This window comes from Protopterus annectens, chromosome 10.part0 (genome assembly GCF_019279795.1).
Source record: "Protopterus annectens isolate FY-2018-M chromosome 10.part0, PAN1.0, whole genome shotgun sequence".
NCBI lineage: Eukaryota > Metazoa > Chordata > Ceratodontiformes > Protopteridae > Protopterus > Protopterus annectens.
In genome coordinates this window covers 687016508-687040338 of record NC_056744.1, presented here as the reverse complement: position 1 = coordinate 687040338, position 23831 = coordinate 687016508, and positions in this window count along the sequence as shown.

Sequence of the window (23831 nt, the reverse complement as noted above, 5' to 3'; positions counted from 1 at the left end):
GATAAATTTGACGGCCTTAATACACTGTGATCCTTCTCTACTTTTGCAACAAGTCCGTGACACCTTTTCATATGAAGTGAGGCAGTCATGTATGTCATCATAGCATCAAGAGAACAGAAGCCCATTGATTTTGTGTCACAAATTTCATGTGCAACAAAAAATAATTATGTTCAGAATGACAAGAGTAGGAAATATTTTTGCGTTTTGAAAATTCCAACCACACCCATTTGGAAGTAACTTTTTGCTTCTCAGATACCATTATCTTTTGACTTCAGTTTTTGGACCATACATAGCCATTATTTCATTGACTGAAAGTAGGGTAGTGTTGCTGCCTCACAGTAAGAGATTCTCTGGTTTGGTTTGCAGTTGAGGTGTTTTCTCTGTGGAGTCTGCTTATTCTCCCTGAGTTCACATGGGTTTTCTCCTGGTGCTCAGGATTGCTCCCACATTCCAAAAACATGGAATAGGTGAATCAGGAACTATAAGTTGTCTGTAAGTATGCATTCATGCATGCATGTGTGATGAGGGAAGAAGACCTAAGGCCTGGCAACTACTTCTAAACTCCATGAGTAGTAGTAACTGTCTCTGGGGTTCGCTTTATGAGTCAGCTGTGACTTGTGAGAAAGAGAAAGAGAGAGAATTCAGTGTTGCTCTGTAATTCTATCTGATTGTATATATTCAATCAACCTTACCTGGAAATACAGATGTGTTATAAATTTTCCTGTGACAGTTGAGTTTTCAGAAACAAATAAGGGAGAAATAGTCTGCTTTACTTAAGCAGAAAACCTCCCTATCATAGTAAACCAAACTGGAAAATATATTTGTATAGATCCTACATAATCAGTAGCTCTGGACCTGGAATTATGTGGGAAATCACTGCGATATTTTCAGTTTTCCCCAACATTAGACCTTACCTTTCAAGAAGATGGGAGCTGCAGTTCAATCTAGCTGTTTGTTGCGGAAATGTTAGTTATTATTTTTCCATCTTTATGGCAGTGGTTGATAGATCAGCTACATTCTGAGCACTATGAAATCATACCTCTCAACCTGTTAGAGCAAGAAATCTGGACAAAGACATAAATAAAAGTGGGACAGAGGCCCAAAAATAGGGACAATTTTTAAACATTGCTCTTACAAACTTAGAAAGTTGATAGAATAACAGGTTTTCCATTGGCATACATTTTCCGACAGGTATGAAGTCTGAAGCTCAAACGTCTGCCATTATTTTCTAACTTTAGTCTTTAATGATTTGCCACTAATTTGCCAGAAAACCTCAATTTTATCATAAATGGCCCAAATATGTAAGGCAAAAAGCTGTGCAGTTGAGCGGTATGTATAAAATATTTTGGATGAAGGAGATAGCCAGCATTTTTATTTTTGTTGCCCTTGCCTGAGCAGTATTAAAATTTACAATGACATATATGAGCATGAGAAATATGTGCCATTTAGTTTTTCTACATCAGTGGGGCTATTCTGATTGTCCCTGACAATGTACTCACATTGACTTTACATGGCCATCATGGAAAATATGTTCATGCTGGTGGCAGATGACCACAATGAATAGTAAGAGATCGCTGCCGTCATGTGTATGGTGTCCAAATGTTAAATATTCAGCAGTTCCACAACAGTAAGATATAATGACATGCAATTAAACAAGGTCATAATGCAGAACAGCAGACTGCTGTTATAATTATCTCAACAGTGATGGAATATTAAACTGAAGATAAACCAGACAGATGCATCAAACAGGGCAGCAGTTACAATTAGTTTGGCAGCTAAGTGATTATTTTGGTCAACATCTAAATAAAAGATAAACAAGTAAACTGTTTTAAAAGAAGAAATCTGCAATACTTCATAGGAATGTGCATGTGGAAGGAGTAATCTGGTTATAAAATAAAAGTGTAAAGGTATGCCTGGATGTTGTGGCTGCTGGACACAAATCAAACACTGCAGAATGCTTTGCTTCATATTTAATAGATTACCGGTCTGATAATTTTATGGTAAGAAACATTATCAAACTTTCATAATTTCAGTGTATAAATATACAGCAAAATTCATAAAAGTCTGTTAGCATAAAAATGGTTTATGTCCATCAAGCCATAGTAATGGTGCTGCAAGAGTGTGACTAATAAAAGTCCTGTCACCATTACTATTGTACAGTGCAAGTGAACATAAGGGATTTTCACTAATTTACACCAACCAACAGAGGATTGCACAGTAGAATGAAAAATTTTTTTTTGCTATGCAGTACTTATATTTCAAGTAATAAATGGATGACAAATAAATGGAAGTGTATATTTGGAGGGGGGGGGGGGCATGTACAGGTTGGGCCAGTTGCACATCACAATTTTAGGGCAAACTGCCTGACATTGTTGTTCCAGCAGCTAAGTGATGCATCTGTTATGTGTCACTTGAAAATTTTCAGTGATGTGCTGAAGGACAGGGATGTGTGTGTGTGTGTGTGTGTGTGTGTGTGTGTGTGTGTGTGTGTGTGTGTGTGTGTGTGTGTGTGTGGTGGAGAGGTGGAGGTAAGCAACCATGCTTTCAGGCATTCCTTCTTTAACTGTCTCCTCCTCCTCCTTCTCCCACAGATGGGCTGTGCAGACCAATTTCCATGCCACTAGCAGATGTAGGCTTGCACAGGTTTTACTGTGCCATGACAAGCCTGCATATTTACAAATCCCATGTAGGTATAAGAGACTGGAGCAGTTTAATGAATTGCCAGTGATCTAACATGAAGAGATGGATGAAGACATGGGTTTCCCCTCAATAATATGCATCACATTATGCATTGTATCAGGTATGAGGGGCTACCCCTACACAATGAGCACTGCAGAAACCAATGGGTAGTGGGGATGCACTAGACAACAAGAAATACAAAAAGTAACAGGAGTAGTGAGGATTGTCACTGAGCATGTAGCATATGTGTGAATATTATCAGATGAGGACAGTAATCACAGATAACAACCATGGTGAACATGAACATATGAGGTGGGAGGTCAGTGACCTCAAGGCATGGATACAGCATTATATAATTCAGGGGGAGGATATTACTATACTTTAAATGGATGGATGATCCAGCATGTACAACGCATGTCTCATAAAATTCATATTCTGGTCAGTGGGATTAATTGAAACAAATAGCTGAGGGGGCCACTCTACCAGAAGGAACCCCAATGATGTATTCATCAGACAGGCAGCCAGTACCATATACTGAAGTCTAGGTTGTATCTGCATTACATGGTGGTGGCTGTAATGCAAAGTGAATCACATTTAAATGAATCCTAGGTCATACTTTCCATTGTATTTATTTATGATATGACTGAGATGATGGAAATAACTAAGCTGCTATAGTCTTAGTAATATAAAAATAAGATTTTTTATCATGCAGACTTTGTGGGATTTATTTTCTTCCTCTAAACTGCTCAAAGGTATTTCAGGATGTCCTTCTATATCACTGTTGCAGTATTCCTCAAAGAAGGGATATCCTGACCCTAGCAGCCCCTCACTCCGCCAGCATAGATAAGCTTAAGAGAGATCTTGATTGCGCTGCATGTCACATTTATGTTCCTCACACAGAACATAGGGCATAAAAGGGATGTATGGATTCAACTACCTAACTTATTTTGCTGCCAGTTTGAATGCCATTGTTGCCAGTTAGTTTGAACCTTTTGTTGCTGTACTGAATATTTAGCAACACCAAATAATTGCCCAGTTAGGGTTATTTTTTTATTTTTATTTTTAAATTTACTTTCTTGGTCTTATATTTTTAATCACTACCTAGAGTTCATGTCATTCAAGAGAGGGAAAATATCAATGTGGGAGGCAGATTTCCCATAAGGATCATCACTAACAGTTTTTTTTTTGTTTGGGCACTTCCCATGATCATACCTCTTGTAGAATCTGTAAGGCATTTGAACCTAACACGTTCAGAAACTGTATGTCTTCCCTGGCCTTTTATCTTGAAAACCAACAGCTTAGACAGTTAGCCCAGGGTACCATGGTGGAATCCTTTAACCTCAAGATTCTCCCATTAGGTAAGAAGAAGGCTAAGAAGTCTCAGCCAGACTCTTTAGCTTTTCAGCCTCCACAGGACATCTCCCTATAAGCAGGTAATAGCTCTGTAGGTCATTCGGTGTTTATGTTGGATTCCTCTACTGTGACCTCACCAGAGGCCAGCATGGATACATATTTTTGCATGTCCTCTGAGGCTTTGCAGGTGTCTACTCCAGATGTCAGGGGGAACTGAGGTTGATTACCTCAGAGGGCCCTAGAGGGATTCCACAGATATTGGTCAGGGAGGAAGTTCCAAGTTCTCTTCTTGAATCTCACCAAGGGTCAGAATCTCCAGTATTTGTTAGGACTAAGAAAAGACAAAAACTGAAGCATGTTTCAGTGTGTCCTATGGATCCTCAAAGGGAATGGCAGGAGTTCACTCACTAAAAATCATGGAAGACTTACCCCAGGATTCAGCAAGCTCTGTACAGTCTACAGGAATAGTGCAAGAGCTGCTGGAGGCAATATGTCCACCGAGAGATCCAGGAACAAGCTCCTGGGATGTGCACGAGCGCTCCTGCACTATTCCTGCATGGACACAGCTTCTGTGTGCTAATTACCCATTTGCAGGTGAAAACCATGAAAATGAGGTGAATTAGTGATCCAGGAAGCAGGCAGTCGTCCGTGCAGGATTAGTGTAACCTACAGAAATTAACTCGATTAGTAACCGAGTACATTTCTGCAGACTACAAAACGGAGACATGACAGCTCCAAATAAAGGGTGTATGTAATGTGGAAGGCATGCCAATGGTCAAATATATGGCCATTGGCATGGAAAATAGTGTCAAAATAACTTTTATTTTTTTTTGGCCGATTTCGGCCGTTTAAGCATAGGGCAGCTACGTGCAAATGGGATCGGCCCGAAAATAAAAAAAAAAACTTGAAAAAAAGCATTCTAGCCAAAATCACAATTTTGCTATTATACTCAATGGCAGGCAGAAGACAACATGCCCACTGAATAGTGGTTACTAAGGGGCCATACCAGCTAACACTGAACTTTTTATAGACGCCTGTGAACAGGAATTACAACTGTAAATGAGGTGGCTTTTATAATCTAAGTGGCAATGAACATAAAGCGTTGAATGGATTGATGAATAATTCAGAATTGGTTATCAGGCCATCTGATAAAGGTGGTGCAGTTGTCCTAATGAATAAGTGTGACTATTTAAATGCAATGTTTGATCTGCTGAATGATGTTGAAGTTTATTGTCTGATAGATTGGCCATGAATGAGAGGGATTATCAAATATGTGGGAGATTGCCTATATGAATTCCTTATGACTAGGGTAATTAATGAAAAGTTACATCAGTTTTTTTCAGGTGTCTTTTCCAACTGTGCCCCTTATTAAAGGGCTACCAGAGATCCACAAATCCTGGACAGCTCCACCAATGAGACCTATAGTTGCCAGAGGGGGCTGGGTGACTGAGCCCCTATTTATTTATGTGGAAGGACAATTAAGCCCTGTGGTCTTATCTATTGACACTATCTTGAAAGACACTACACATTTCTTACATGACTTATCTGAGTTCATTAATACTAATGATGCTGCCAATGTACTAATGGTTACTATGGATGTTAGGAACATATTCACCTCCATACCCAATGACTATGGCATGGAGGCGATTAGATATGTGTTGGATGACAATGAATACCAGTCACATTATGATGTCAATTTAATCTGTACACTATTGGATTTGATTTTGAGCAATAATGTGTTTCCATTTGAAGAGCAGTTATTTTTGCAGAAATGGGGTGTCGCCATGGGCACCCCTTGTGCTAACTCATATGCGAACCTGGCCATGTATTTTTGGGAATGTAACAACCTGTATGGGAGTCCTTTGAGTAGAGGTATTAGACTGTATAGATGTTTTGTGGATGATGTTTTTTATTATTTTTTGGGAAGGAGATGTCATCTCCCTTCTTTTATACATTGAATATTTAGAATCCATCACCAATTTTCTACACTTTACAGTTGCATATTCTGATACACAAGTAGACTTTCTAGATGTGTCCCTCACTAGGGACCACTTAGGTGGAATTTCCACGACCCTGTATAGGAAACCTTGTTGGCGAAATTGTCTCCTATGCAGAGATAGCATACATCCTGGGCATGTATTTTCGAGTATTGTCAAAAGTCAATTTTTAAAGGAGTCCAGGATTTGTAATAATGAGGATGATCTTAAGCTTGAGTTTGATACACTAGAGAGAATGTTTGTTGAGAGAGGATATAATAGTACAACTGTTAGAGAGGTAAGTGAAGTGGTTGTAGGAGGTCAGCAAACTGATTTTGAGGACATAACGGATAAGTCCAGTACTGTTTTGCTCAATTCTAGTGATGACCAACAGGGAATAGCTATAAATACACCAGGAAATATGGACAACAGGTTGGGTATGTCTAGAGGGACAATAAGAGAGGGAAGAGAAGGCAGTTGACCCCTTTTGTGACTAATTTTACCAGTGATAATAATACTGTGAAAATCATCATACAGAAACAGTGGTATTTATTAACATTGGGTAGCAAAACCACTAATTTTGTTGGGGAAGTACCAAGTTTTACCCATTGAAACAGCAACAATCTTAAACAGTTGCTATGCAAAGAAAAAAGGAAAGTGGCACATAGTGACCAATGACTAGGGACTTATCCCTGCAGACATTGTAGTGTATGCAATGTGTTGACTAAAGAGCAGGTCTTTAAACATCCTACTCTAGAGTTTGATTTCAAACCTAGATTTTATGCTGACTGTACCACCACACACCTAGTATACCTGGCCACTTGTGATTCATGTCCCTGTTTTTACGTGGGAAAGACCACCCAATGGCTAAGAGATAGAGTTTACAAACATCTTTCAGACATGAGGAAAGGTGACATCAAAAATGCCCTAGCGAAACACCAGTTAGAGTTTCCTAGATACTGTTTTTCATTTAGAGTTATACAACATGTATACAAGAATGTGAGGGGTGGTGATAGCAATAACCATTTGGAACAAATAGAATTGAAATTGATCCTTAGGATGTAAGCACATAGATATCCTGGGCTTAATAATTACATTAGTATTAAATCTGTTTTGAAAGGGAGGAAATTAAAAGCTAATAATAAAAATCAACCTGGTTTGAGCTGACTTCAGTCAGCAATGATGTCATTTTGGCTCCAATTTTTTTACACTTTGATTGGTTGATTTGTATTATATAAAGTCTGTGTTGTTTTAATTAATCTATAGAATCTGAAGAAGCGTATGTTTTATGTGAAAGCGCTTGTCCTTGTTTTATTCAAAAGTGGTTTTATTAAAGTGAAGAGCTCTGCGGTGGTTGTCCAGCTGGTGTTTTTTATGAGACTAAGGGGGAAGTCTCAGTGTTAGACTTGTAACTATGCATTAGCAGTCAGTTCTATGCAAATGAGGGGAATGATACTGAATCACAGATTTCCCCTCATTGCTAGCCAGCACCCAACCGTGTAAGTGCAGGAATGCCATAGTGCAAGCCTAAGAGTTAGCTGACGCCACAGGGGTGTGTGTCAGGCATACTGTAAGCTTACTGGAGCTCTGTGACTCGGGTTTGCCCTTAGTTTAGCAGAGCTAAGGAAGGGGGGGTGTCTGAAACTGCCTAGCAGTATTTACATTGCCTAAACGGGTGTGTGCGTCACGCACCAGGTTTTAAACAAAAAAAAATACAAATAAGCCAGGAAATAGCAGCTCCATTCACATCTGAGCACTGTGTTTGCATGGCGTGCCTTGGGGCTTAAACAGGAAAGCAATGGGAAGGGAAAACAGCAGTAGGAAGGTAATCAAGGAGAACTAGCATAGCTGGCAGGCGAAGTGTATCAGTATCAGGCAATTACACAGGCAGCAGCCTAGCCCAGCCCAGCATACTACTGTAAACTATGCAAACACATTTCCCTCTGTTTTTTCCCACAAACTCTACACAACCGGTGCACACAAACAGGGAAATTTTACCTAACAAAAGCAACAAAATGATAGGGGCTGCTTTCACTGTCATAAATCAATATGTGGAAGAGGCTGAGGGTGGTGAGGATGAAAATGCTGATGACCAACCCACAGTGAAGAGAAGGAGAAGTGTACAGACCCAGGGTAACCTACCAGAGGCTACATGAGCTGGAGATAGTGGAGTGCCATAGGGTGGACAGGGACCTCCTACAGCAAATTGTTGAGTTGTGCCGGCCACACCTCACACACAGAACCAACAGAGGGGAACCCATCCCAGTGGATACCAAGGTATGTGCAGGCTTAAGAATATTAGCCACAGGTACCTTCCAAAGGCCAACTGGGGATATCATGGGGATCTCACAGGCATCAGCATCCAGGGTACTCCACCAGTTCCTGGATGCCATGTCAGCACATGCCAGTGATCCCATATATTTCACAACACCCGTGAGGCATTGACCAGAAATATGCATCTCTTCCATCAAATAGCAGAATATCCTGAGGTAGTGGGTGCTATAGACTGCACACATGCACATCAAAGCACCACCTGGCAAGCAGGGTAGCATCTACATAAACCGCAAGGGTTTCCCCTCCATCAACTGCCAGGTCATGTGCAATGCCCAGGGCATTATAATGAATGTGTGTGATGGCAGCCCTGGAAGCTATCACAACTCCCACATCTGGCACACGACACAGCTGTACCAGAAATTTGCCAGTGGGGACATCCCATATGACCACCTAGTGGGGGATGCTGGTTACGCACTGGAGCCATGGCTGATGAAACCCATCAGAAATGCACACACACACCCCAACAAGAACTCCATAATGAGGCACACTCACAAACCAGAATCATAATAGAGTGTGTGTTTGGGATGCTCAAGTCACGGTTCTGCTGCCTGGACATATCCGGTGGAGTCTTGCAGTACTTTCCAGCTACATGTACCCAAATTGTCATTGTATGTGCCATGCTACAAAATATGATCCTGCGGAAACAGCTGCAGCAGGAACAGCATGGGGCAGGCCCACACAGCCCCCCACCATTGCCAAGCCCAGCACAGGCACAGATTGACTTGGAGGAGGAAAAACCTGAGCCTGCCCCTGTAGACAGAAGTAGGCAGGCTATGCCCAGGCCTTGGCAAAGAGGCAATGCATAGCACATACACTGACATGGTAGGAACCCAAGGAATGACACCTCTCTATGACTCGCACATACAGTAAAAGGGATCCCAAACATAACACTACCTGTGCTTAACCATGTATAAGGAGTGTACTATGTGTATCTGACATAGTCAGCCCTCCAGCACCATCCTCAATACTGGCACAGCCACAAGATAAGTCACTCTCCCTATCAATTGCTGAATGGTGTAGTATGTTATGCTACTTGTATCTATGGTACGGATGTGAGCATGCAAGGGAATTGGGTGGCTGAATGTAATGGCAGGAGATAGTAGACACCTATATGGGCAGTATGAAATCCATAACAAATACTGATGTCAATATAGTACGCAGTACTAGACAAGGTGACAAATCCCACTGCAGGACATGTGGTGGGCCAAATGTGTGTCCATAGGACACACACATGCATGTCAGTGAGGCTCACATACCCAACAACCATCTCAGCCAGCAGGACAGGTGTAGATGACCACAAAGAAAGGCTGTGCTAAGGCTTCCGATTGATGGCAATGAACAGCCCCCATCCAGACATACACAGACAGACTGCAACAGGTCAGGCAGTTGGATGTCAGTTCTGAAGGGTAAGACGTCTGAAACTGAAATGTAGGTCAATAAAACCTAAGATCTGTACTTCACTGATATGCCTCTAGTGTGCATGATAGGTCAGAATACAGAATGAAATGGAAGCCAACAGAGTATCTGAAATACCAGTACAGTCATAGCAAATGTTTACAGTTGTCAGGTGCCCCCCCCCCACAATCCTACATAGAAATGTAGTAATATGTACATGTGGGTATAATAACAGTGGAGCACAGATTATCTGAGCTGGCCAAATTAGCAGGATAGATTGTTGCATGTGTCCACTATGCAGGGCTCTGTGTGTTAGGTTGTTGTATGTTGTATATTGTGTGAAAGTGGTCAGCATGTAGGCATGGAGGGTTGTGTCCTGGTGGCCTATGGCCAGTACTGTTGATGACAGGGCCAAGTTCTAACAACTGCAGTGCCAAACACAATGTATCCCAGCAAGACCCTATCCAGCAGTAATCCATACTAATTGTTCGGATGTAATATCTGTCACCATCTGAAAGATGGACATGGCATGAATGTGGGCCCAGACATACACACAGTACACAGGTGGAAGTACCCTAGACAGAGAGTGTATAAAATGTTACTGTCAAATGGGCACACCTTTGGAATTGTACATACAGGTTAACAGCACATTAGTTGTCTGTGTAGTATGGAATACTGATATAGTCTGGCCAAACACTGGTAGGCCACAAAAAGCACAGTTATGAAGTACTGAGAAACAGCTGAATTCCTCGCACAAGCCAGCATAAGGGGAATGCCCCACATATATCTGTGAGTCAGCTGCAAGAAGCTTCCATAGCACACATGCACTCAGCTCACCCCACCATCAGCCACAGGTTCATCACTGGTCATATCCCTGCTGTTGGGAATGAGTACAATATGACCCCCACGTCTGTATGGGAATACCCACAGAATGTAGCATGCTGATGAGGTGTCCCATGCAGGTGTGTCCCTAGCTTTAAGCGTCACCCTGCCAGCATCCACATTAATAAGGACAGAAACTATTGCCATTAACACCTTGCACACCTACCCTGTCACCCCCGGGGGAATCCAGTGGCTTGCAGCCTGGGACTGTAGGAGTGACAGAATGCACTGGCCTGATACAGGTTGCCTGCATCACTACTAAATGACCTACAGTCCCCTGTCAAAGGCCTGTGTCTCACCCATATTATATGTTATCACATGGAGTCCCAAATAACAACATAACACAGTCCACAGAACACAAATGCAAGGCCATGTTGACAAATCCCAGTAGCATGTCCACCATGTCCTACTGCATGAACTGTGGATCAACCCCTAAATACTGCTGGGATGAAGTGATAACTATAAGGGATACTTCTCAGATCTTGCTTGCATAATGTTAGGAAGAGGATAGAATAACAGAGTGGGGGGGTAGAAGCATGGATGCCATGGAGTGTGTGAAGTCTGAAACTCTGATGTGTGCACATACTATCCCTGCCTGCAAATCCAGGAATGTTTGGCTACAAACCTGCTCGTAAACCACAATGTGAATGGGAAATGACCAGATATATGAGCCCTGCCTCTGGGTAACCTGTGTAAATCTGTACAGCTGAGAGGTATGTCCACAGCAGGATATGGCCATTCTGTCACATCGATAGATGTACAAGCATGGGATCCTCAGTCATCACAGTACCAAGGTGCTGGACCATTTACACGGATCCAGCAGCAAGTGTCTGCAGCCCCCCCCCCCTCCAGAATGGCATGATTGTGAAAGAATATGTAGGCTGCAGACTACAATACTGGACACAGCCTCATTCATCTTGTATTCCCCAGGAAATTACTGCAATTAAATAAGTATATCTGTCAATAGTTGATAACATAATACATCACAGTGTAAAACAGTACATGTGTCTGAATATCTCTGCTAACACCAAAACCATGTAGCAGAAGCAGCACAGACACAAATTAGTTACAGTATCCCACTATCCTTTGCCCAGTGTGACTCCATATTGTCAACCTATCTACAGATATCCTGCAGAATCAGGTTGCTAGCTGTAGGTGTAGAACACAAATGCCTGCACTGGAGTACAACCTACCTGGAATGGATTCACACATTCAGTACAAAAGGTCATACTGGGCATGCTCCCACATTTAACAGAAATGAAGCCCATGTCTGGCAACAACAGTGGACTATACATATCTGTCAATCGTAGATACATTGCACACCAGTCATGCTTTGCACACACATCAGATATGAATACACACATAAATCCAAGTACAACACACTATAATAGGTCAAACATACACAAACAGAGATGTGGGGAAGAGAGAGACAGACAGTGTCAAAGAGCTTCCCATCATGAGGCCTGTCCCACCCACCGCACATCCAGTTGGCCAATATCACATGATGTGCCAATGTCTATCACTGTAGACATTTGCTTCTGGTAGTCCACAGCACTATAGTGTCTGTGGTGCTTATGATAACTGTGTAACATGACAGTACAAGTCATTATTCATCTAGCAGTTGTATACACAGTCCTGGCAAATGTAAAGTTGTGTGTGAGTGTTGTATGCGTGTTTCCAGAGGAATGGATTATGACCCATTCACACACAGTGCAGTACCCGTTGCCCTAGTTTAGCTAGCCTGCTGATGTCAGTCAGCTTGAAATACCCCTTTGGACAAGAATCATCCGTATAAGCTCTGTGGCATGTTCAATAGTTGTGGAGTGCTATAGTGTAATGAACTAGTTAGGTAGGAGTTCTAATCCTAGACATGGCAACTGTGAAACAATGTGTGTGTAGGGAGTCGATGATGTTGAGGCCATTCATAGACACTACTCCTCCCATTGCCCCATTTTAGTAAGGGTGCTGATGTCATTCACCTTGAAATATACCTTTGGATAAAGGCTAGCCCTATAAGCTCCATTGTGTGTGCAATAACTGCGTAATGTTATAGTGTGATATACTAGTTATGTAGGAGTTCTAATCCTAAACATGGCGACTGTAAAACTTTGTGTCTGTAGGAATCAATGATTTTAATGCCATTCATAGAAACTACACCTCCCATTGCCCTACTTTAGCAAGGCTGCAGATATCATTCACCTTGAAATATACCTTTAGATAAGGGATAACCCTATATGCTCTATGGCCCATGTGATAACTGCGTAATGCTGTAGTGTGATGTACTAGTTAGGTAGGAGTTCTAATCCCAAACATGGCAACTGTGAAACTCTGTGTGTGTAGGGATCAATGATTTTGAGCCCATTCATAGACACTACACCTCCCATTGTCCCATTTTAGCAAGGCTGCTTATGTCATTCACCTTGAAATACACTTTTGTATAAGGGTTAGCTCTATAAGCTAACATATAACTCTGTAATTCTATAATATATAGCTCTATAAGCTGTGCCGGGTGGCATAGTGGTGCAGTGGTTAACATTGTCACCTCACAGCAAGAGGTTCTCTGGTTCGATTCTTGGCTGGGGTGCCTTCTGTGTGGAGTTTGCATGTTCTCCCTGTGTTCGCATGGGTTTCCTCCGGGTATTCCGGTTTCCTCCCACATTCCAAAGACATGCATCTGGAGCATTTCTCCCTGGGCCTCCGCTGAAAACAGGCTCTGTGGAACCTAGTCGGACATTCCCGGTCAACAAATGTTAAATAAATAAATAAAAATAAATAAAATAAGCTCCATGGCATGTGTGATAAGTGTGTAATGTTATAGTGTGGTATATTAGTTACGTAGGAGTTTTAATCCCAGACATGGCAAGTGTGAAACTTTGCGTGTGTAGGGATCAATGATTTTGAGGTCATTCATAGACACTACACTTGCCAGTGCCCCAGTTTAACAAGACTGCTAATGTCATTCACCTTGAAATACACCTTTGTCTAAAAGCTAGATCTATAAGCTCCATGGTGCATGTGATAACTGCGTAATGCTATAGTTCATAGGTTCATAGGTTCATAGGTTCATACTAGGCTATCTGCCCAAGGGCATTTATAAGCCTAGCCCATAGTTATGTGGCTTTCGCCACCCCTTTAGTTTGAATAAAAACTATGCCTATCATTTTGCTGTGCCTCTGTCAAGCAGTGACACTGAAGTAATCCCTGGGGTATATCTGCAATCTCCCATCCATTGGTCAAGATTCCTCTTGAACAAGGCCAGAGAGGTGCTCTGCCTCACATGTACCGGGATTTTGTTCCACAGCATAGGGAGTCTCTGGGTGATGAATCTGTCCCTCCAGCACGTTCTATTTATAACCGTGTCAAGGTTTAAGTCTCCGCCCTTGTGGTTCTGAGGGATCTAGATTTTTTGAGGTGAAGCATATTCATCAAATCTGGGTTTGACATGGCCTTATATGTCAGGCACAGGTCACCTCTGAGCAAGCGGTATGAAACTGAATAGAGCTGGAGTTCTTTCAGTCGGGCAGCATAAGACATATTTTGAGACCCTTTATCCTTTTGGTGAGGAACTTTTGGGGCCTTTCAAGCTGCAGCAGGTGTCTGGTCAGATACATGCGCAACGGGACATTGTACTCAATCATAGGTCTAATAAGTGATGAGTACAGGCGGACGATGACCTCCCTTGATCTAGATGTGAATCCCTTCATGATCAGGTGGGTGATATAGAAGGTTTTCCTAACTACTTTAGCAACATGAGTGTCAAACGAAAGGCTACTGTCAACCTGGGTCCCCAGATCTCTGATGACTTTTTCTGTGCTCAGTGGATTGCCACCTATATGGTAACTAGGGGTAACCTTGTTTTTCCCGAAGGGTATGACTATGCATTTTTTGGCGTTTAACTTCAGGCCATGGCTCTGGCACCAGTTATCCATTTCTGTGAGGCCATTCTGGAGGATATCTGTGTCAGATGTGTTTTCGACTATGGCGCCCAGTTTGCAGTCATCTGCAAACTTTGTCAGCCATAACCCTCCTGTGTTTGCTTGTACTTCAGAAAAGTAGATGCCGAACAAGAGTGGACCCAGGACTGAGCCCTGTGGGACACCACTTGTGACAGGCTTTAAGTCTGACATGGCTCCAGCAACTCTGACCCTGTGGGTTCTGTCACTTAGCCAGTTTGCAACCCATCTTGTGATGTATGGGTTTACATTCAAGCTGATGAGTTTTCGATGATACCTGAGTGGGGTATTGTGTCGAAGGCCTTTGCCAGGTCGAGGTAGGCTGTATGGACTGCCTTTCCTCATCAATGGCCTTGGTGACTGTCTCGAAAAGTCAACCAAGTTTAAGAGGCAGGATCTGCCTTTGACAAAGCCAAACTGAGTTGGATCCAAAGTCTGCAAGTTCCCTATGTCTTTATTTATGAGTTCCATTATGATCCTCTCCATGGCTTTGCAGATAAGGCTTGTCAAGCTAATGGGCGGTAATTTCCAGGGTCTGTGGAGGCACCGCCTTATGAAGTGGGACCACAGTCGCCGTGCGCCACTCCTTGGGTATGTATCCTGAGGTGAGGCTAAGATTAAACAGCTGTCCTAACTGTGGGTCTAATTCCTCGTTGAGTTCATGAAGCACACAGCCGGGGACACCATCCGGTCCCATGGATGCTGTGTTTTTTGCTTTAGTGAGGGCAGTTCTCACCTGGGCGTTGGAGATGTTTGGGGGCTACAATCCTCTGGAATAGATATCTCTCCTTTTGGGGGAGGAGAAGTTTGCACTGAACCTGTCAGCCAGTATGTTGGCAATGTGTGTAGGTTCAGTAATTTTCACATCATTTTGAACTAATTCTGAGCATATCTGGGAGTTTCCTCCTAGGTTTCTAACATAGCTAAAGAAGGCCTTATGATTCTCTTTAGAGTCCTTGGCGATTTTTCTCTCAAAATTTGCCTTGGATGATTTTATGAGAGCTCTTAGTTTTTTACTTATAATGATCAAAGGTGTCTTACCTTTCAAGGATTTTGCTCTATCTTGTAGTAGCTTCCTCCTTTTGTTGTAGAGCTTGTTTATGGCTGGGGTCCACCAGACTGGATGCTTGCCTTTGGTACAGAGAGTCTTTGTTTTGTTTGGGATTGCCTGATCCATGCAGTCCTGTAGGTGCTGGTAGAAGGCATTTGTAAGTGATTCAGCGGTTTGAGTAATGTTTACCACTGGTTCAGGGGCCTTAAAGGAGACCACACTAGTTTTTAGAAGTGTGAAATCGGCTTTTGAGAAGTTTTTCACTGTGGTCTTTTTTGTTTCAGGTGGGGCGGGATGAGGACCTCCAGCGAGATTAGTTTATGATCTGATCTCACCAGTGAGGGGTATACTTCGGTGTTGAACATTTTGATCCCATGTTCGTGATGATGAGATCAAGTATGTTTTCTCCTCTTGTGGGGATGGTGACTAGTTGTTCCATGGCATTTGAGTTTATGAACTCCAGGAATCTTTGGGTTAGAGTGTTCGGGCTTGAGTAGTGTTCCCAGTCTATATTAGGGTAGTTGAAGTCACCTAGTATGATGGTGTTTGGAGATACATTTATCCCCTCCAATGTTTTCAGGAAGGCCATGTGAGGTTCCTGAGTTTGAGAGGGTGGCCTGTAACATGCTACAAATTGCAGAGCAGTCTTGCCTATGGTTAATTGCACCTGGATGGTCTCCGATGCATCATGCGTTGCCACCAACCTTGAGGTGTGGGTGTCCTTTATGAATATGGACACCCTCCCTCCTTTCTTGGTGTTGTCCGGATTTTGGGGCCGGAACGCATGATATGAGGTGAAACCTGTTAGTGCTGGGGTGCTCTCAGGTTTCTGTCACAGCACAGACATCGATGTTCTCCATATTGAGAAGGGCCTCGAGTGCGTGCATCTTGAGATTGAGACTTCTGGCATTGAGCAGCATTACCCTTAGTTTTTTCCTTTTGGTGTTCTAGGGTGGTAGGTTTAGAATTTGAGCCTTGCCTAAAAAGGCACTATGGGGTGGCAAGAGCCTTTGCCAATATCCGAAGCCCAGGGTGACAGGTGCAAGCCGTGCCTTGCGAAGCAGTGTGGCTTGTCCAGCATGTCATCCCAGGCAGACAGACATTGGATCCCCTTTGAATGACACCAGAATTTAAGCCAATTATTAAAGCTGATCATCTTATCACTGTATTGTGGCATCATTCTAGGTGAAGGTAGGATACTGCTCAAGGTCAGGGTCATACCTGCCTGGGCTACATAATCAGAGAGCTCCTCAATGTCCCTTTTCATGTAGTCCAAGGAGGTACGTCTCAGGTCATTGACACCAGCGTGGACAATGACTGAGTTGTACTTGTACCTGCTGTTGAGAGACCTGAGTGCTTTGCTATGTGGCGGATTCTAGCACCCGACAGGCAGCTTACTGTGACCTTCTCTTTACTCAGTCTGGTGAGCGGGACGTCAGTGTGTCTGACTATGGAATCACCAATGACAAGTGTGTCTGTCATTTTGTTTGGCCTTAAGGGCTGTGACTGTTTGACACTCTGACTGTGTGGTCTATGTGTTGCATGTGTTGGGTTGTGAGGTGGTAGTTGTTTGGGTGTCTGCTTTGGTGGCCTCTGCTGTTTTGGTAAATTTTGATCAGAGCCTCCAGTATGTCTTTGTGTGAGTATGTGTATGATTTGAAGTTGTGATGGTACCATGTGTGACTGGGTATGTATTGTGTGTGGTTACCTTCTCCTCCTGTCTGGTCTTGCCAGTCCTATGTTGAGAGAGCTCAGCCTCCAGTTTGGCCGTATAGTTGCATCTCTCGCATGTATTTGTGTTTTGTGGGAGAAGGAGAGGATTGTCTGTGTACATGAGGCAGTTGTAACATTGCCTCAATATTCCCAGGTTCACCAGTTGAGCTGGAGAGGACACTAGCAACTGATCCCTCGACATACTAGAAGTAGTAGATAAAGAGACTTTCAAAGGACTCTGGGGGAAGTGGGTTTTAGGCTGGTGGGGTACTATCTATAATAAGAGTGCTTTATCAAGGTGCAGGTACTGTAGGAGTAAGTGCTAGGCTTTACAGATAGAGAATAGTCTACTTGGGAATCAAGTAGAGATGAACTTTTCAGTTATAGGATATGCTGGTTAGATCAGCAGTACAGCTCGAGGAAGGTAGTTTTAAGGGAAAATTGGAAGAGTGGAATTTAGATGGCCCAAATAGTTTAACCTTGTTTAACCGCAGCTGCTCTTGTGTGCAACAGTGGTAACTCCGCTAAATCAGCTTCGCGCGTTTAGCGTGTTTTATAGCAGGGGGCTGAAGGGAGCTAGGAATTGGCCCAAAACGACCAATGGACTACTAGTTTCTGCCTGAAACTTCACCAAATCAGACAAAAAGGCCGCTCAGTGCTTCCCACTCCCACTGGTAAGCAAAGAAACTTCCCTCCTTCCTAATAAGGCAATGGATCAGTAACAGGAACTAAAAACAAAGCCCAGGGATCAGCAACTCTGAAACTGGACTACTCTAGTTCAGTAAGGCGGGAAAACAAGAGATTTTATTTGTTTTATTACAGAGACAAGGAAAAAAACAGACAGTAAATGCTATAAATGCTGTAAATCGGCTAGCGCACTTTAGTGTGTAGCCTACAGAAACAATTTGCAACAATTAGTAACTTAAAGTGCAATAAACAGTGTAAAATGCAGAAATCACTTAAAGTAGCAATAAAACAGGCGAAATGCAGTCGCTAGCTTAAATAACAGTGGGAAATCCACAAAAATACTTATATCTGGTAGAAAGTCACTCTTTTAGCTCTCTGCTGCTTGGATCACTCTGCAGGCCACCATGAGGATCTGTGCTGAGTTGGTACAAGCTGGAAAACGCGTGTTTAGCGTGTTTTATAGCAGGGGGCAGAAAGGAGCTAGGAATTGGCCCAAAACAACCAATGGACTACTAGTTTCTGGCTGAAACTTCACCAAATCGGACAGAAAGGCTGCTCAGTGCTTCCCACTCCCACTGGTAAGCAAAGAAACTTCCCTCCTCCCTAATAAGGCAATGGATCAGTAACAGGAACTAAAAACAAAGCCCAGGGATCAGCAACTCTGAAACTGGACTACTCTAGTTAAGTAAGGCAGGAAAACAAGAGATTTTTTTGTTTTATTACAGAGACAAGGAAAAAAACAGACAGTAAATGCTATAAATGCTGTAAATCGCTAGCACTTTCGTGTGTAGCCTACAGAAACAATTTGCAACAATTAGTAACTTAAAGTGCAATAAACAGTGTAAAATGCAGAAATCACTTAAAGTAGCAGTAAAACAGGCGAAATGCAGTTGCTAGCTTAAATAACAGTGGGAAAGCCACAAAAATACTTATATATGGTAGAAAGTCACTCTTGTAGCTCTCTGCTGCTTGGATCACTCTGCAGGCCACCACGAGGATCTGTGCTGAGTTGGTACAAGCTGGAAAACGCATGTTTAGCGTGTTTTATAGCAGGGGGCTGAAAGGAGCTAGAATTGGCCCAAACGACCAATGGACTACTAGTTTCTGGCTGAAACTTCACCAAATCGGACAGAAAGGCTGCTCAGTGCTTCCCACTCCCACTGGTAAGCAAAGAAACTTCCCTCCTCCCTAATAAGGCAATGGATCAGTAACAGGAACTAAAAACAAAGCCCAGGGATCAGCAACTCTGAAACTGGACTACTCTAGTTCAGTAAGGCGGGAAAACAAGAGATTTTTTTGTTTTATTACAGAGACAAGGAAAAAAAACAGACAGTAAATGCTATAAATGCTGTAAATCGGCTAGCGCACTTTAGTGTGTAGCCTACAGAAACAATTTGCAACATTAGTGTAATGTACTAATTAGGTAGGAGTTCTAATCTTAGACAAGGCAGCTGTGAAACTTTGTGTTTGTGTGTATAGGGATCAATGATTTTGAGGCCATTCATAGACACTACACCTCCCATTGTCCTACTTTAGCAAGGCTGCTGATGTCATTCACCTTGAAATACACCTTTGGATAAGGGCTAACCCTATAAGCTTATTGGTGTGTGCAATAACTGCATAATGCTCTAGTGTGATGCACTAGTTAGGTAGGAGTTCTAATCCCAGACATAGCAACTGTGAAACTGTGTGTGTGTGTGTTTGTTTGTGTGTATGTGTGTGTGTGTGTATGTGTGTGCATGTGTGTGTGTGTGTGTGTGTGTGTGTGTGTGTGTGTGTGTGTGTGTGTAGGGATCAATGATTTTGAGACTATTCATAGAAACTACACCTCCCATTGCCCTACTTTAGCAAGGTTACTGATGCCATTAACCTTGAAATACACCTTTGGCTAATGGCTAGTTCTATAAGCTCCATGGTGCATGTGATAACTGTGTAATGTTATAGTGTGATATACTAGTTATGTAGGAGTTCTAATCCCAGACATGGCAAGTGTGAAACTTTCCATGTGTAGGGATCAATGATTTTGGGGGGGCATTCATAGACACTACACTTGCCATTTCCCCAGTTTAGCAAGGCTGCTGATGTCATTCACCTTGAAATACACCTTTGTCTAAAAGCTAGACCTATAAGCTCCATGGTGTGTGTGATAACTGTGTAATGCTATAGTGTAATGTACTAATTATGTAGGAGTTCTAATCTTAGACATGGCAACTGTGAAACTTTGTGTTTGTGTGTATAGGGATCAATGATTTTGAAGCCATTCATAGACACTACACCTCCCATTGCCCTACTTTAGCAAGGCTGCTGATGTCATTCACCTTTAAATACACCTTTGGATAAGGGCTAAATCTAGAAGCTCCATGGTATGTGTGATAACTGTGTAATGCTCTAGTGTGATGTACTTGTTAGGTAGCAGTTATATTCTCAGACATGGCTACCTTGAAACTGTGTTTGTGTGTAGAGAATAATGATTTTTAGGCTATTCACAGTCATAGCACCTCACATAGCCCCACTTTACCAAGCCTGCTGATGTCATCCACTTGGAAATACACCTTTGGACAAGGGCTAGCCCTATAATCTGTGTGGCGCATGTGATAACTGAATAATGCTGTAGCGTAACTTACTAGTCAGGTAGGAGTTCTAATCCCAGACATAGAAACTGTGAGTGTGCATATAGTTTTAATGATTTTGAGGCCAGTCACAGTCACAACACCTCCCATTGCCCTACTTTACCAAGCCTGGTGATGTCATTCTCCTTCAAATACACCTTTGGACAAAGGCAAGCCACATAAGGCCCATGGTGCATGCTGTAAGTGCAGAGCAACATAGTAGCAGTTGATATTTAAGTGTGTACTTCAATGATTTTGGCCCCATTTACAGCCAGTACACATCTCAGAGCATGACTTTAGCAGTCCTGCAGATAGCATTAACCTTACAAGTACCTGTTGTGAAACCCAAACTATGTCAGGACAGTGGTGCATGTGGTAAATGGGTAACCTACTGACCTATAAAGGTTGTTAGATAGTGGTTTGAACCCCACCACTGGCAAATGGAAATGTGTGATTAGGGTGAAATAATTTTTGTAAACTCTGACCTACTACATCACCCAATGCTAGTATTTACAAGGGCTGGTGATGTTCCTCACCATAGAAGTTCCTTGGGACAACATTCATCTAATAAGCTTTATGGAGTGTGTGGTAAATGTGGTCCACTGTAGTAGCAATACACAGCTAGGTAGGGGTTGGAATCTCAGTACTGGCAAGTGTGTGTGTATGGGTCTGTGATCAGTATCCTGTGTAGATTGCTGTGCTTGTGTAATGACAGGAGGCATTGTGGGGTGGGTTTTGCTAAATTATTATATTGAGGACCTACTATATTTCACAATGTCCACCTTACAAGGACAACAGATGTCAAACAGCAGAAAGGCTGGTGTACACAATCCATAGCTCCACATGTGACATAATGGATTGGTGAACAATATGGGTAACCCTTGTAGTATTCAGAGAACACTCTCCACCCATGTGTCCTACGCGAACACATTTGGCTCTTGCTGTATTACACCCTTCCTTTCTTATTTTGTCTCTCTCTCCCTCTTTGGTGGATGTGGAAAAGTACAAGTGTTTTGCATAGGCAGCAGCTTGACTATTGTAAGGAATGTTCATGGTCAACTAATGGCCTATGCACAAATAGCATCCCCCACTCACTAATTGAATGTGGAACAGCTGTGGTATCATTCCATAACCAATTGTTTGGGAACACACACCTATAACTAAGCACTTCATGTGGGTGTGGACTATTTTCCTTCACTGTGAGCAGTACTGCATGTAGGTGTTTGACAAACAGCATCACAGATGGTATTTGGAAATACCTTTATAACATACACTGTGGAGACAGGCCAACAAACAGGAGGGGGAAGCTACAGACATGGGGACAGAATGTAAGTAAAGCTGTTCTACATTTTAAATAATGTTGGTTCAACAGGGTTTGTGTGGCTATGGCCGTTCTACATGATTTAACGTCTGTCATGACAGCATTATGTGGGTGAAGAAAGTCTCACCTTTAGGGTCATCTGCAGACTGTCCAGAGTTTGGAGTCTTACATGTGTTTTGTTACTCACACACTTCCTATCTGTAGATATGCAGTAGCATACTCTGATGATTGCAGTCAATACATCCTGACATCCATGTGAGTTACTGACTTTATATCCCTCAGAAGACATTTAACACAACAAATCCTGGTACACAAGGTAATGTTCAGATTATCACAGTAATATGTCAATACTGGTGCTGTGTTTGTGCCTCTGCCCCCCAAGTCTGTCACCTTTTGTCCATATGTCATGCAGTAAGAGGTGCATATCTACAGTACATCATTATTTACTGAAATCATACCTGGTGGCAAGTTAGTGAGATATCAGAGTGCTAGACATCTTTTGTATAGTAGGCCTCATATTTCAGTACAGACCCTGGACATTATGTTGTAGTGTGTACAGTATTGAAGTCTGTGTACTTATGGTGATTATTGTCAGAGCGTGTATTGTATATGTTACCTGGCCTGTGTACAGACTGTGGTATATGTCAATGTCCTTGGTCCTTTTCTATCAGATGTTGCATGCTGCCCTAGGTGATGGTACCCTATCAGTGTACATGTTTATAGGGCCAGACCAACACATGCCCCATACCACAGGTATCAGACTACACTGTTTATTTGCTGACTATATGTAGGGTTACTGTGTGAGTGGTTTATATGAGGGTGGTGTTATTCACACAGTACATATAGTGTAATATTACTAAGGCTTACCTTAATGTGACTGTGACTGTGTTCATATTGGTTGTGGGTATGAACTTTCACACTGGTGTCTGTTACATGCCTGCAGTGCCTGCTATATTTGCATGTACATGTGTATATCCCCATAGGACACTTGGGTCAGTGTTGTGGCATTCTACCTGTAGTTTGCACAGTGATGTCTGACATGCCTAGCAGATCAGTGTGTTTACCTACTGTGATGTTATGTCCAGATATTTGTCGGATGAAATGTTGCCTTCCCACCATAACTGTTGTGCATGTCCAAAAAAGCAGTGGGATGGTGTAAAGATATATGTCACTAAGTAGTGTGTAGTATGTGGCCTTGGCAACTCTGCTCCCCCGGTTAATATGTGTTAGGACAAACGAGTGTGTGAATGCATCAACTGTGTGAGCTTATCTATTTCAGTATTTGTGTGATATCCCCATTTACATGGCTGTTAACATCCACTTTGTGAGGTGTGGTACACACATTTTGCACTACGGATGTCAGTGTTTACCTCTGCACTGACCAGATTGTGGAAGACTCTTCATGTTTATTGGTCATGTCTCTGCTGTATTCCACAGGATCAGTACTGTGATTAGTGTGGTACTTCACTATGCTGATCTTATATCTGTCAGTGTCAGATGTCTATCTGTCAAAACAGTAATCATAATGCATAAGCGGTTGGCTAGCTGATGTCTGTCTGTCTTCTGTACAGATGTGCAGATGTCAGGTATCCATCTGGGCTGTTCACAGGCAATCTATGCTGGACCAGCTGTGTTGTGAATGCCACAAGTATGAAACCACACTCTGTATACACCACATACCATGGATTCCCCAACTACACTAGTACAGTCAGCAGAACATGCTTGGTTACAGGTCTCCAACCAAGACACTGGCCATGTTATGTAATATAGTTTGCATACAGGTCAGTTGGTCCACCTCACTGGGCCTCTGCAAGAGACAACCAGATGATTGGATGTTGCATGTAGCTGTTACCCTGAGGAATCAGTCATGTGGCATCA